The 13691-nt window shown below is 51.3% G+C and overlaps 3 non-coding genes across 3 annotated transcripts; 1 reads left to right on the forward strand and 2 right to left on the reverse strand.

Annotated features, from left to right (window-relative positions):
- The first annotated feature begins 7816 nt into the window (after window positions 1-7816).
- Window positions 7817-7922, forward strand: TRNAL-CAA. The gene is made up of 2 exons: window positions 7817-7854; window positions 7877-7922. It is a non-coding gene; the product is annotated as a tRNA-Leu (tRNA).
- A 515-nt stretch (window positions 7923-8437) lies between these two features.
- On the reverse strand, window positions 8438-8509 carry TRNAQ-CUG. Its single transcript has one exon. It is a non-coding gene; the product is annotated as a tRNA-Gln (tRNA).
- Window positions 8510-12140: 3631 nt separating this feature from the next.
- TRNAL-AAG lies at window positions 12141-12222 on the reverse strand. The gene has a single exon. It is a non-coding gene; the product is annotated as a tRNA-Leu (tRNA).
- Window positions 12223-13691: the final 1469 nt, after the last annotated feature.

The following is a 13691-nucleotide window of genomic DNA, read 5'->3' on the forward strand; positions in this document are numbered from 1 at the left end:
CCCTGCTCCCACTATCCTGGACTCAGTGTCACCTTGAATGCTTGCTCACTGTAAGTCCCCTTGATCTCAGCCCCAAGCCCTCTTGCTTAACTAAGTTTAGTGAGCTTCAGCTTCAAGCTTTGTGCTCCACTAATCCCCTGAGGGATTTATCCCTGGTGTCCACCTGTTGCATGGACTCCACTGACTTGGCACCAACACCCCTTGACACCCCTTTCCAGAGTGTGGTCCAGAATAGTACATTCACAGGGTTTTTGTGGGGTCAGTTTATAACAGATTCAATTTACAATAGCTTGTAAGATGGGGGAGGAAATGCCACACATTCTCTGCCTGTCTCTGCTGGACTGGCAGCCCATGTCTGGCTCTCCTCAGGTCCAGTAACCAAGGTAACCAGACTTGGAGCCACCTGTGAGATAACCAGTCTTGGGCCTTGGAGCCTTCTGTGAGATAACCAGACGTGGGCCTTGATTCATGGGAATTGGGACCTATTGGTGCCAAAGGTCACGTAGGTTGTTTGGCCTGCAAGCTCTCACAGTTTCTTAGCAAAGGAGAAGTTACAAAAGTGAAAAGTATTGCTGTTAGCAATGAGCCATGTTTACTCCATTTTGTTTTCAACTCTACACACCTACAGGTGCATCTGCCAATCCCTGACTTGGCATTCCCTGTACCTACCTGGAGGCAGTAGAGATACCTGGTCCCTTTGTTCTTGCTCTTCTCATTCTCTTTGTCTCTGCTCCCTCTTTCTCCCTGCCCCACAGCTGCCTTCCCTGCAGGAATAGAGGCCTCTTATGTGGTTCATTTACTGTGTCTGGCATCTTGGGTCTGTGGGAAAAAGCTAACACCAAGTGGGGGAGATAAAACCAAAATGACTCTTCTGCCTTTGTGCTAAAGCCTGGCCTGACTTGGAGTGGCCAGAATTCGGCACTCCTGGCTTCCAGATTCTCTGTGATCATGATAACTTCACACAGAGAGCTGGCGAATGGTTAGAGGTCTCTACCCTTCTCTGCTCTTCCTTTCCTTCCTTCTTCCTCCTTCCTCTGCTCAACCTGCCCTGCCCCCACCTCTGACTTCTTCCTTCACCCTCCAGTAGTAAGAGCTGCGTAGATACCTAGAGACACACCTCTATAGGCGCCTGCTCCTTTTCTAGTAAGCAGGTGTTTTTGGTTTTGGTTTTTGAGGGAGCTTCACAGTCATTTGTCCCATCGCTCTCTGCAGGAATTGCTCCCTCAGCACTACTCGTGGAGACCCAAAGAGGGGCAACTCTCTTCCTTTTCTGTCCTTTAACGTTGTCCAGTCAAAAGACAATCTTCTGGCCATTTGTACTCCTGCAGGCCTGGGGGTGCAGGATTGCAGGGGGCCTGAGGGATGGTGCCAGCGGGCATACAGGGACCTGTGGATTCACCTCCACACTTGCAGAGAGAGCTGGGGGATTTCCCCATGTGTTTGGCCTTGACGAGGGGGAGAAGGAGAAGAGGGGAGAGCCCTAGGAGAGCATGCTGGCATGGTGTGCTTGTGGACTGGGCTTGGGAAACTTGGAATGGGCCTGGATTTTGGGTGTGTGGAGGGGGAAGGTCCCAGACTAGCACAAACGTCAGGAGCTTGGGATCCTAGTGGGTGGGCAGAGCTCCAGGCCAGCACACCACTGCATTGGAAGACTGGGTTTTGGAAGGCTGGGCTGGGGAACACATGTGCTCCTGGGCACAGGTACTATGGATTAATCAGAAAAAAGGGCAAGGGGATGTGTGGGAGGGAGGACGAAGGGAGAATGTTGCAGGTAAGGAATGACTTCTGAGGAACTTCCATGAACAAACACCACTGTACTTGCAGGTAAGCAATGGTGGGAAGCTGATGGATCTTTATAAGTCAACCCAATGCACCAGCCCATGTGGGAGACCTGAGCTAGGCTATTTAGCATGGATCACCGTCAACCACCACTCACCGGCACACACTGGCTGGGGGCCTACCTGACAGGGCTAGATCACAGTACCCACCAGTGAGTGTCAGAACAGGGTTAATGTTAGGCTGGGCCATGACAGTAACCAGCAAACAAGAGAACCAGGTCTGGGGGAAGATTCTGTGAGGGATATATGGACCCACTCCTGTGGAACTGCAATTTCCACTGATTTGCTTAAGAGCTGGGAGTAGTGATGGGCTGAACTAGGCATGATCATGGAGCCCTCCGACACTTATGGGTACTGGGGTTGGGAACACGCTGGAATGGTCCAGGCTGTAGCAACCACAGGTGCACCCAAGAATAGGATGTGGGGTGGGCCAGATGGCAACATCCACCAGCTCATACAAAGGCCAGAATGGAGGGGGCAGATTATGTCTGTTAAGGACCTAGCACCCACTAGCATATGTGAAATTTGGGTCTGGGAGTGGGCCTGGTGGGGAAACTTGGGAAACTCCTCTAGTGGCCCATAGCTCCCGTTGTTGACCCTTTGATTCAGGCCTAGGTGTCAGTCAGGCTGGTCAAGGTAGCTCCACCAATTGGCAAATGTGTGGGTTGGATCTGGAGGGGGGTGGAATAGACAGGGTTGGGCCAAACTAGCTCTCTGGAATGTGCAGGAGCCAGGCTGGAATGCAGGCCATGCTGGGCCAGGCTATCACAGCTGCCACCAGCAAGAGTTGGAACAGGGTGCAGGTCAGGACAGGCCACGCTGCAGCATTTAATGGCAAAGGTCAAGATGGGGGATGGGCTATGCTAAACTGGGTAAGAACAACCGCCGGGACACGCAGGATCTGTAGCTGGGAACAGTCATGGTTGAGGAACTAAGGGGACTTTCCAGCTGGGTTGTGGTTCTCACTGGTGAGCATGAGACCTGGAATGAGGGCAGTTATCTGGGCTGCACATGACTGCAGTGTCCCTCGGCATGGGGATGGACTCGGCCTGGGGTGTGCCAGACTGGGATAGACTCCAGCACTCACTGGAGCTTGTGAGAGCCAGGGTGGGTACAGGATAGGTTGAACTAGGTCTCAGCACCCACTGAACCATGACCAGGTGTGGCTGGACTGTAGCACCAAACAGTAAGAATAAGAATAGATGTGGGCTGGATGGGCAAGGCCACTGTTCCTGCTATGATAGGAGGTAGCCCAAATCAAGCTGGGCCAAGGACCATGTGTGCAGGAGATGTGCCACTGAGAGGAGACCTGAAAGAGGAGCTTGGGGAACTCCTTTGTTAGGACACAGTCGCTGCAGGTGACCGCAAGAACTAAGGTTGGGAGCAGCCCAGACCAGGCCAGGTTTCAGTGCCAATCAGTATGCATGGGGGTCAGGTCTGGGGACAGGCCAGCCTGGACCAGATCATAACACCCACTAGCAGACCTGAGAACCAGGACTGGGTACAGGCCAAGCCAGGATGTGCTGCAACACCTGCCAATTCACATTAGGGCTGGGACTGGGGGTTAGCTGGGATAGGCTATGAGGGAGCACCCACCAGCAAGAGCCGCAACTGGAGGAAGCCTGGGCCTGGCCAGGCTACAACACTCACTGGCAAATGTCGAGGTGAAGCAGGCCTTGCCAGTCTGAGCCAGCACATTTGAGATTCCAGGTAGGGTGGGGGAAAGGTGGGTACAAGCATGAGAACTAGGATCAGGAGCCCACCAGGCCAGGTGGGGTTACAACACCTGTTGGCATGCATGTGAACTGGATTACAGGGAGAGCCAGGCTGGGCTAACCAATTGCATCCACTGGTACATACATGAGCCAGAGTAAGTGCAGGCTGGTGGGACTTTGTCACAGCGTCAACTGGTAAGTGCTGGAACTTGGGGCAAGTCCTATCATGTTAGTCTACAGAACCGTCTGGAAAATGCAAGATCGGGGTAGGGAGTGGGCCCAGTAGAGAAACTGTAGGCACCTCTCTGATGGGATGTAATTCCTAATGGTGAGCATGAAAACCACGGCTGGGGGCAGGTATGACTAGACAGGTAGTGGCATCTACTGGAATAAGTGTGGACTGGATGGTGGGTTGGCTGGTTTAAGTTATGCTTCAGTGCCCACTGATATATACAAGAGCTGAATGTAATGTGGGCCAGACTGGGCCAGTCTGTTGCAGATACTGTCAAGCACAGGAACCAGGGCTGGGGACGGGCCTAGTGAGGGTTACTGGGGAATCCCTCCAACCAGGATGCAGTTCCCGCAGGGGTAGGTAAAGGCCAAGTGTGTGGTGGGCAGGATCAGGTTGGGCTGGGCCACAACATCCATTGGTTTACATAAGAGATGGGGCTGGAGAGAGAACTGACTTAGCAATTGCAACTATCAATGTGTGTGTAGGCTGATATGAGTGACAGACTGAGCTGGACCCCATACTGGCAAGCACACAGAAAGTCAGCTCTGGGATCACATCAGAAAAGATTTCTTTGAGGGTCCCCTTCAACTGAGCCACTGGACTCAGGGGAGAGCGGCAGGACCCATGATCTTACATTGGAGGGCATGTGTCTCTGTTCCTGAAGATAGTGCAGTGGACAACATACCCAGTGCACATGGAAGATTTGGCAGTCCACTGGAGCCTGCGGAGGACATCTGGTACCATAGCAGAGAAAGGAGGGCAGAACAAATGGTTCAATTACCCCAGAGAAGTTTGAAACCAAGTTTCTGGGTGAATGGAGTCTCTGGGATAGACGGTCAGCCATTGAATCTAGGAAGGATTTCCTTACCCTTACATCTGTGAGATTGACAGCATGTCAGAACTATTGAAACCTCTTGAACAGAACCCTTAAGGCATGCTCCCGTGCGGGTACAGGGTCCCCAAGGCTTTGGCCCATCCTCAACTGCTTTCCCAGGCCACAAGAAGGGAGCTGGGTGGGAAGCAATGCCCATATGGGATCCTGGTTCGTTCGAGGTGAGAGCTTTAGCCACTAGGCCACCACATCGGGCCCAGCCCACCTATCTTATTTCCAATCAACATGTATGCTGATAGGTGCCACCACCTTGTCCAGCCTGATCTGCCTGCAGCCCCGGCTCTCGTGCAGGAGCTGCAGCCCAACAGAGGAGTGCCCATAGTTTTCTTACTAGGACCTCTCCCAGTCCCAGATCTTGTGCTTTACAGGGGGTACTATAGTCCAGTCTGACACTACTTGCACACTGTCCCAGTCCTTCCCCAGTGGACGCTGCCACAAAGCCTGGCAGTTGACACTCATCCTGGCTCTTGTATATGCCAGTGGATGTGGTGACTGGTATAGCCCGGCCCTCCGCCAAACCAAGTTCATATGTAGACCAACCATCATTCCATCCCAGCCCAACCCTGTCCTCCCCCAGGCCCAGCTTTCACACTCACCAGTGAAAGCAGTGACCCAACAGGGAAGCCCCCACAGCCCTCCCACCAGGATTGCTCCCGATCTGGGGACTTGTGTGTGGCGCTGGGTGCTGCAGCCAAGTCTGGCATGACCCATCTTGCCTTGGCATTTGCCAGCAGGTGCTGTATTCTATGGCTCGTCCTGGTCTGCCCCTAACCTCAATTCATACTAAGGGATGCTATACCCCATCCCAGCCAGCCCCCAGTCCCAGCCCCAATGTGAACTGGTAGGTGCTGGGTTCCAACCCAGCCTGCTCTGCATCCCTCCTGACTTTTGCACTTCTCGGTGGGTGTTGCACACTGGCCTAGCCTGGCCCGTTCCCAGAACTGACCCACATGTATGCAGACCCTGCTTAACTTTGTCCCCAACCTTGGTTCTCACACCCACCAACTGGGGCTGTGTCTTAATAGTGAAGTTCCCCAAGTCCCCCTATCAGACCGGCTCCTAGTCATTTAGAGCTCAAGCACATCAGTGGATGTTTGGCTCAGCGTGACTTGACTCGCTTGCAGACCCAACATTCACTGGCAGGTACTGAAGCCTTGCCAGGCCAGCCTATACCTGTTCCACCTCTCTCCTGTGTGTACTACAGACCAGCCTTGCCAGGCCTACCCTCAGACCCAGCTCTCATGTCAACCAGTGGGTACTGTGACCCAGCCCAGCCTGTCCCAAACCTACTCTGGCTCTTGCAAGTGCCAGTAGGTGCTGCAACCTAGCGCAGTCTAGCACACTCCCACACCCAACCCACACACAAGCCGAGGGATATTACATCCATGTTCAGCCCAGTCCATCCTTATTCCCAGTCCTGGCACTTAACAGCATGAACTGCAGCCCAGCAGGGGTCTCCTCTTAGTTCCCCTACAAGGCCTGCTCTCAGCCATTGATCTTGCACATGCCGGTGGTTGCTCCAACCCAGCCTGGTATGGCAGAAAAGATTTAGAAAGTCTTGCCTGGAGGAAAAAAAAAAAAGTCTTGCTTGATTGTCTTCTGGCTTTTATTGTTGCTGTGTAGAAAATCCATGCCATTCTAAGGCTTAGTCCTTTTCATGCAAGCTTCCCTCCCCCTCCACCCCTACTTTTTTTTTCTTTCTTTTTAAATTTCTTCACCTTAACTTCCGCCATTCTGTTGCTTCATGATGACGTGTCTGTGGTGAGGACCTTTGCCCCATGTCAAAAAGGCTGGGACTTTCAATATGAGGATATGATTTTTTTAAAATCTGGGAGATAATCTTATCTGTTTCCCTTCATTTTCTCCTCCTGCCCTGAAAACTCTAATAGGTTAAGGGCCTATCTTCCATCACATTCTCTTTTCTTGTTGAATCCTTCCGATTTTCACTCCAGATTTTCTGCCCATTTCTACTCTAGCTTGAAGTTTTAAAAACATGAATTTTAAGAGCTTTCCATTCATTTTACCTCACAAGTGCAATGTCTTCTCCTCCGAGAAATCAGTGGTAACTTGCAAAAAAACATATGTACATATATATATATATGCATTGTTTTCATTTAAACCCGTTTCCTGCACTGTTCCTGTTTTCTCTTAGATTATCTCCACACCTCCTGTGTGCTGTTGTCCTGGATTTTATGGTGGAAATATTGTCACAAGCATCCGGCTCTCCCACGGTGCTCACGTTTACAATAGGGAACTAAGGGTCTGATTGCCCAAATTTCTGCGAGCCTCGTAGACCAGACGATCTTGGCAAATCTGCAGATAGGGTCTTCCTTTAGCGAACCTTCAAGCGTCAGGGTTCTTCGAATGTTCTTTATCACTGGCGTCAATTTCCAACGACAAACGTCTTCAACCTCCTGCCCCGTGCAGGCATGCGGAAGGAGACACGCCTGTTGTCTGGGTTCTGGGAGTCCGGAGGCCGAGGGGACCCGGGGATGGAGGCGAGCTGCCCACGTTCCCTCTCGGCCCCCTCTGGATTCTCACCCCCTTGCGCCTCGCGGACGGATAATCGGGCCAACGCCTTCCATCCCTCACAGGGGCAGCCAGCCAGCCTTCCATCCCTCACAGGGGCAGCCAGCCAGCCTTCCATCCCTCACAGGGGCAGCCAGCCAGCCTTCCATCCCTCACAGGGGCAGCCAGCCAGCCTTCCTGCTCAAGGCTCCTGACCCCCACTCTCCCTTGGGGGTCTACATGAACCGCCCCAGTGGTCTGCACGTGTTCGCTCACTCCCCTGTGGAGCTCCGTCCCTAGGAAATGGCTTGCAGGCCCCGTCTCGGGCGCAGAGCCACTGTCAGATGTCCTTTCGCTTCGCCGACAGCAGGGACTCGGTCCTGCTCACTCGGAGCCGGTGCGGAGCTGTGCGGGTCCTCGCCCTCCAGCTGGAAGGGAAGAGGGCAAAGTCCTGACTGACAGCCGGAGGAGGAAAGTTTTCAGTTTTCAGGTGCTAGTTGCACGGAGGAAGCTCCGTTTCCACACAGGCGCCGCTGTGTACACTTCTTAGGCTGCAGGAACGGGCGGGCGGGCGGCTCGCCGAGGATGGTGCAACACAAGATCTGCCTTCCAGCCTCCTTCGCCACCGGGTGTCAGGATGGCCGAGTGGTCTAAGGCGCCAGACTCAAGCTCTGCTTCCTCTCGTTGAGGATTCTGGTCTCCGAATGGAGGCGTGGGTTCGAATCCCACTTCTGACACATACGTTTTTTGCCTTCTGCTTTTCTTTTAAAAACGTTTTTAAATTTTATTTTTAATATCGATTACATAGTTCAGAGGGATGCATACCCACGTCAGCCTCTGATTAAGGTGGAGAGAGTCGAGGTGTGGAGGGAAGTGAGTGAGGTAAATGTTTCAGTTCCTTCACAACCCCATCCCCCTTCTGTCCTCACACACGGGGAAAAGGGAGGCCCGCTTTTTGCTGTCGAACTACATCAATGATCGGGGATGGTATCTTATCCTTTCCAATGCCAACTAAAACAACACAAACACGTCTTTTCCGGGGCTCTAGATGGTTCATTAGAGTCGGAAACCAAACGTCGCGAGAGAACGAAGGCCGAGCACGCGGGGAAACGGTGAATCGCAGACTGCTCGGGGGGAACGGGTCATCCGCAGCATTAGCTATCATTTATTTCCACTTATTCTTACCTCGCTGTCAGAGAAGAAAAAATGCGGACTGTCCGTGTCAGTGGCCAAAAGTGAGGAGGACCTCGGAAGGTTCCACCGAGATTTGAACTCGGATCGCTGGATTCAGAGTCCAGAGTGCTAACCATTACACCATGGAACCCTCCCTGTGAGGGCCGTCTACACCGTGCCCCTCACGGCTCCCGCCGAGCCCCGTGACCCGGGATGGGCCAGAACCGGAAGCCCGGCTTGCAAGACCCGGCCGGTCGGGAGGGGTGCTGTCGCTGTTACCATTACTGCCATTCTTGTTCCGGGTAGAAATCTGCACGTTTCCTCAGCGGGGTGACAGAAATGCCCAGCGCAGGGGCGGGCGGAGGCCTGGGCAGGGTCGCCACAGCCTGCTTCCCGGGTTTCCTTCCCTCCATCTTACGGGCAGGGCAGAATCCCGGTCCGTGAATATTGTTACACCTGGAGATGTTGGCTTGCTTTTCTTTTCCAGCTGACGACTTGGTACGTGGGATTTTAGTCGCACCATTCGAAAGGGCCAGAATTTAAAAACACACACCATCTTCCTTCTGCCACTTGGGTTACTCATCCTGGGATACCCGCAAGGGCCTACAAAACCACCTGTGAGTGTCCGGGCACTTCCCTCAGCTCTGATTATGGGCTTGAAGTTGAAATATCCATGCCTTTCCCCTGCAGAATGTCCCAAGTGCCGGGTCTAGGGGCGCTCAGCGGTAGTCCGGGGGCTTCTGCTTACGGAAGCTTAGTGGAATGAGCTCAGTTGAGGGGGTCCTTGGGAGAAGGCATCATTTTAGACGTTTTGTAAGGTTTTTGAGTCTAATGACAACCTCTACCCTATTAACAGGTCTCTTCTCCCGGTGGATGATAAAGGAAGAGCATCATTTGTTTTCTCCAAATCTTAACAAAATTAAGAGGGGTTGTTTACTCACCTAGTAAAAGAGCAACAGGTAGTGAATAGACTCCACAGGACTGTGGCACAGCTAGAGGAAATACTCAGGCATGCACGACTTCTGTTACCATGCAAATATTAATTAGCCACCAAGTATGTCCCATGTGCCTCTGGGAGTCTCCAGAAGGCTACGTTTTTGAGGGAGGAACCCTCAAATCTTTTTCTGGCGTTTGTCCTTGTATCGTGTCATCACAAATTGGCTGTTCATAAATTTGCACTTATCTGCATTTATCTTTTTGGGAATTGAGGAAGAAACCAGTGAAATTCAAAGACTTCCAGCTACTTGACTATCAATTGCTCCTCAGAGTCCACACCTCCCACCATAAACTCTCTGTTTCCCTTTTGGACTTAAAGATGGTTTAAGTTCCAGCTGAAGGAGGCACTTTATTTTTCATCGTAGCACAGGTGGCGTCTTTTGCTTCTATGAACTGTCATCTTGATTATTTTTTTTCTATTATTATTTATTTCCTTTTAAAAATTGTTTACATAGTTAATAGGAATGTATGTCCCTGTGGGCCTCTGACTAGGATGGGGAGGGTCAGGTATGATGGAAGGAGGGTGAGAGCAATGTTTCAGTCTTTGTTTTTCTTATAACTGCAGGGAGGAGAGAAGATCTCCCACAGTGGGGGATAGGGAATGATCATTTGATGACCTTAGAAACCCTGTTGTGAGGAAGAGTGTCCCAAGGAAGTTACTTGAGTGGTTTTAGTAGTTCTGAAAAGATTGTTGGTTTCGTTGCTCCAGGGTTGAGAAGATCTTTCCAAGGTCTATTGGTTGACAAAGTCCACCTTAGGGCAGCCACAGACCCAGAAACGTGCGGCAAGCGTGGCCAGAATTATCCAACCTGTTCTGCTTCCCATCCTGTTATGAGGCACTCAATGTCCCCGGCTAGCCTGGATGAGCTGGCTGTCATATTCTCCCATGTGCATCTGGACATGCTGTCCACTGCATAGGCATCAGCAACGGAGGAGGCCCAGTCCTGATGCATGCATTCCAAGGTTGGACCACACACTCTATGATACTTCCTGTGGCCGTGGTCTACATTTGGCTGTGTAGTAAGGGAGTTCCCCAAGAAACCTTGCCTGGGGTCACCCCAGACTTGACTATTACGTGTACCAACCAGTGCAGGATCATGTTCAGTCTGTCACCTGCACCAGCCAGTGCTCATACAGGTGGATGCAGCTGTGCCTGGTTAGTTCCTCCCCAATCATGTATCTCATGTGAACCAATGGGTGCTGCCCAGCCCAGCCAGGCTGCCTGCCACAGACCCAGTCTTCATGCATGCCAGTGGGTGTTGTGGCCTCTTCAGAGCAACCTTAATGACCCCCATCAGGTTGACTACCCTGATTCTTAAAAAAACAAAGCAAACAAACAAACCAGAATGTTAAAAATTTACTATTCAGAGGCCTTCAACTGTCGTTGGAGGATAGATAAATAGGCTTGAGATGACTTTTTTTTTTTTTCACTGTTAGCACCAGGTATTCTTTTAGCTGTGAAATTTGGAAAATGTAGGAGATGGCCGTGGGGTGGGTTATTGATTCTTGAATCTGGAGTTCAGAAGCCTGTATTTTTTCCTTAGAGTTGCACACAGTTATTCCCAAGGTGAGTTGCAACCATGAAGGCCGTTGAGGGGAATGGCTGGAAGAACAGATGCCTGAGCCCCACAATCCAGAACCAGTGAGTTTCCTTATGAATCAGACAACAATGGACTCTGTGCAGCAGAGTCCAGAAAGAATAAGTGCGTGTGGCACACTTGGTAGGGGTATTTCCCACTTCAGCTGGAGTGTCGCAGAAAGATTTCAAAGTGGAAAGCCCTGTACAAAATGGATGAATTTGTGGTCTTCCTGGATTCTCAGTCTTGTATATGTTCCTCATTGCAGTAATTAGAATCACATTCTTTCATGTATGTATTCACTGAAGCTAGCAGCAGAAGTGGTTCTGTGTACCTATAGACAGAATGTACCATGTGTGGGGGAAAGCAAACGTTATAGGAAGCTTCCCCCAAAGTATGTGTGGTACATGGGCTGCGTGCTAGCCGAGCATGCCCAGTGCCAATAGAATGGTCAAAGGAAACACGAGTGAGAGGAGAGGCTGCCAGGCAGGAGATGGCTGAGCTGAGGACTGCTGCACACGGGCCAGCATGCCTGCTTCTCCTTTGCAGAACTCGGACTTTTCAAGACTAGAACTTAAAAAACATTCACTCATGAAACCACTTATTTGAGAAAGGAATATCCACTTGGTTTAATTAAGAAAGCAAAGGGGACTATTCAAAGTAAATATCGTTTTTTTGCCACTATCTGGAGCAATCTGTACGCTCTCCATCCTAACTATTCGATCTCCTGTGTTCTGTAACAGTCTCTCAGAGCTCGTTCACCTTTGATCTCTTCAGAGTAGAAGCTGTACCAGCTTGCCCACTGCAGGGGCCTTGGCCTTGTCATCTTGTGCCAGGGCAGGTGCCCTCTACCCTGTTTCCCTCAATATTCTCCGTGCCTAACGGTGATGCTGGAGCTGACTGGATGCGGGAAGCAGGAGAAAGCAACTTCCAAAGTGAGACCTGGAGAAAAAAAGGGCGGTGAGTGAGGTGGGACCTGCCACCAGCACCAGTCACTGGTGGATCCAGGGAGACTTGCTTAATAAGAAGGCACTGCTGCATCTGCCCATATATGAACATGGTGCACAGTAGGTGCTGAGGAACGAGTGGGTTTAGCACCTGCTGTGTTGGAGATCTTTGGGTGGTGAAAACCCAATGGCAGTGGGGGTATTTACTTGAGTAAGGGGGATGCACATTAATTTTAGACAGAACAAAGGCAAAAGAACATTCTGGCAGCGGTGGGATTCGAACCCACGCCCCCGAAGAGACTGGAGCCTTAATCCAGCGCCTTAGACCGCTCGGCCACGCTACCGCCTCCTTAGCGGTGCTGTGGGTGGTCCTACACTACAGCACACCTGGCTGCTTGGGGTGGGGAGGGGGTCTCCCGCTGACCCTGCCCCTCTGCAAGTCAGCCCTTCCTTACCGCTAGCTTGGCTCCGAATCCAACCCGCAGAACCCCGACTCCGCATCGATCCCTTAAAGAACACCGGGGTAGTCACTAGCCCCTGGTCACCAACGTAGCAGGAAGGCGTCGCACAGGCCGAGAATCCCAGACACCAACGTGGGCGCTCCATCCGCTTACCCCGGGAAAGTCGCGGACTCCAGGGGTGGGCCAGGCCGTCCACGGGGTCTAGGGAGACGGGAGACCCTCCCTCTCCGCCCTTTAATCCATCTCAGGAGTGGGGATTCTCTAGAAGAGAGGAGTGCGATCCTTGTTGTTCAAGTCCTGCTTGCATTCAGGAATCGGAGCAGCACGGAAGCCCTGGTCTCGGAGGAAAGGGGCGCGCGGTCCCAGTCCACTCCCTGGCCGGATGCTGGACTTCTACCCAAGTCCAAGTCCGCACAGGGGCTGTCCAGCACGTGGGAGATGGGCTGGGAGTTCGCGCTTATCTTGTCCTGAGGATCTTCGTCATCCAGCTTACTTGAGACATGCATTAAATCCAGTTCTTTTTCTTTTGTTGAAATACAGCTGAGAAGTTATTTCTACCATGACATAAATTTGGCACAAAAGAGGCCATCAGTTGCCTCAGCGCAGTAGGCAGCGCGTCAGTCTCATAATCTGAAGGTCCTGAGTTCGAACCTCAGAGGGGGCAACGCGAAGGCTACTTTTTTTGTAAGGAAAACAGTGCCAGTTGGTAAATCTGACTTCTTGCATTTTCCACAAAAATTGACTAGTATGCATTTTTAAATTCAAATACTTATGTAATAAAAATATCACAGTCAGGCAGCTACCAGTTCTAGGGTCCTGGGAGAGAAGGAGGAAGTTCTGGGTTTTGAGAGGTATAGTATGACATAGTTATTAAGTATTGATTTAGTTGCATTTAACCACTCTTCTGGGCTTGCTTACTAAAAGGTCACTGTTAACATATCATAAGAACAAGACACTTAAATGTCCCTCTTGCCTCTTTAACTGGATTTTTTCTGTCTCTGTGGACTGGACCCCTCTAAATCATTTGAACTAATAGGAAGGGGTTAGAGAGAAACAGGAGAAAGCTAACATTTGGAGTCAAGCACTGGACTCGAGTGATGATGGACACCACTCTTCTAATACCTGCCCTTAGCAGCCCATTCATTGAGTGAACAGTATACAAAGCATACTGCTTACGCACCTGCTCCATGCCGGACACTGTGCAAAGCTGTATCCCTATTAGCCTGGTCTTTTCCAGTTTGGAATCTACCCTCTATGTAGCTGGCAGACGCTTCGGGAGCTGGGGTTTTAGGGTACGCTGTATCGATATCATCATCCCACTTTGACTTTCACTGGGGAGGCCATTTCAGTCC

This window comes from Ochotona curzoniae, unplaced genomic scaffold, assembly GCF_017591425.1.
Source record: "Ochotona curzoniae isolate NIBS_2020 unplaced genomic scaffold, NIBS_Ocur_1.0 scaffold_461, whole genome shotgun sequence".
Lineage (NCBI taxonomy): Eukaryota > Metazoa > Chordata > Mammalia > Lagomorpha > Ochotonidae > Ochotona > Ochotona curzoniae.